Below are 1,513 nucleotides of genomic sequence, written 5' to 3'. Positions count from 1 at the left end.
GTCAGTGCCCCAGGGAGGAAGCGCCCTGAGGACTTCACTGTCACCTGAGGCGCTCACAAACGGCCCGCAGGCCGGGTACTGTGAACGGGAGAGCCACACCCAGCGGAGGCTCAGCTGCTGGCTGGCACGGTGTCCAGAAGCTGCATCTCCCCGTCCTGATGTCCCAGCCACACAGCTTTGGGGGAAATGTCGCCCCAGCCCAACTCACTCTGCAGAGGGGTGAGGACTCTCCCGGTCACTCAGGCATCCACTCAGGGCAGAGTCTACACTAGAATCCAGGCCAGCTGGGCTGACCTTCTCCCCAAGCAGCAAATCGAGATATTTAACCCAGTACTTATTTTTCTTCTGAGCCAGGAATACCCTCAACTTAACCTGCAGAGTTGAATCAAAAAAGGAAGCAACCTCCCAAACCTGGGGACTGAAAGGGAGACACGGCCCCGTTCTGTTGCCCCACCTGTTCCACGCACAGGGGCGACGGTACTCACGGCATCTCCTCAGGCAGGACGTCGGCCAGGATGTTGATCGAGTCGGTTTTGGCTTTGGAGGTGGGGGCTGCAGCCAGCAGGATCTTCAGCAGCGCGATCTGGGAGGACAGGAGCACCCAGGTGCAGGCCTCAGCCCGGAGAGGTGGTCCCTCCGCAGGGGCCCAGGGGCAGGGCACTCAGGAGGGACTGGAGGCACTGGCAGGCAGGCTGGAGCCTGAGGAGGGACTCACCATGTACTGCGGCAGGCTGGGGAGCAGGCCTTGGTAGAGTGTTTCTGCAGGGACTTGCTCCACTTCCTCTTCTCCCTTTGACCACAAGGGTAGAGATTCAAGCCCAGTCCTGACAGTCTCCTGAGCCAGCTGACTCGCTGGCTGGAGGAGGGGCTGTAAGCACTGATGTAAACAACGATGCGGATAGTGACAGCACACCTGACTGACAACGTGCAGGCACTTTCCTTGTAGGAAGCCCATTAGTCCTCACTACACTCTGTGAAGAGGGCATGATTATTATCCCCATCTCACAGGTGAGGAAACTGAAGCACAAAGATCTAGTCTCCTGCGAAGTTGTCACCCCGAGTGGTGGCACTGGATTCAGAGGTGGTGACTGGCTCAGAGCCTGTGCTCTTCACCCCGGCACCCGATAAGCCACCCCTGCCGGGGGAGCAAGAGGGCAGGACCAGGCAGCTTCGTGGTTTAGGCCCAGCACTGTGCCTGGAAAGAACGGAGGGATCCTGCTGGCTGAGGAAGGCCCCAACTCACCCCTGAAAGAGGAGAGCGAAGGAACTCCTCCTCCATCTGCGCCTGGACCTCTGCGATCGACGTGTACTTGTGCTGGGGAGAAGGGAAGAGGCGCTGGGAACAGTTCCTACTCTCTGGCTGCACGCCCCACACCCTGGCAAAGACCCGGGCAACTTCTTCAAACAATCTTCTCCAAGAGGGAATCTCCACAAAGATCCCTAACTAACCTCCTGAACCCAAAATACTTTCCTAAGTGAGCAATTGCTTTTTAAAAAAAAATATATATATATA

At 57.4% G+C, this 1,513-nt stretch overlaps 1 long non-coding RNA gene across 1 annotated transcript; it reads right to left on the bottom strand.

The window, feature by feature from the left end:
• Window positions 1–394: 394 nt before the first annotated feature.
• On the bottom strand, window positions 395–1,457 carry LOC102249653. The gene is made up of 3 exons (XR_312971.2): window positions 1,244–1,457; window positions 716–790; window positions 395–583 (listed from the first exon to the last, which is right to left on the bottom strand). It is a non-coding gene; the product is annotated as an uncharacterized LOC102249653 (long non-coding RNA).
• Between the last annotated feature and the right edge of the window lie 56 nt (window positions 1,458–1,513).

Source organism: Myotis brandtii, unplaced genomic scaffold (assembly GCF_000412655.1).
Source record: "Myotis brandtii unplaced genomic scaffold, ASM41265v1 C42464510, whole genome shotgun sequence".
Classification (NCBI taxonomy): Eukaryota; Metazoa; Chordata; class Mammalia; order Chiroptera; family Vespertilionidae; genus Myotis; species Myotis brandtii.
Note: the sequence above shows the minus strand (reverse complement) of the source record. Positions and strands in the feature narration are given on the sequence as shown.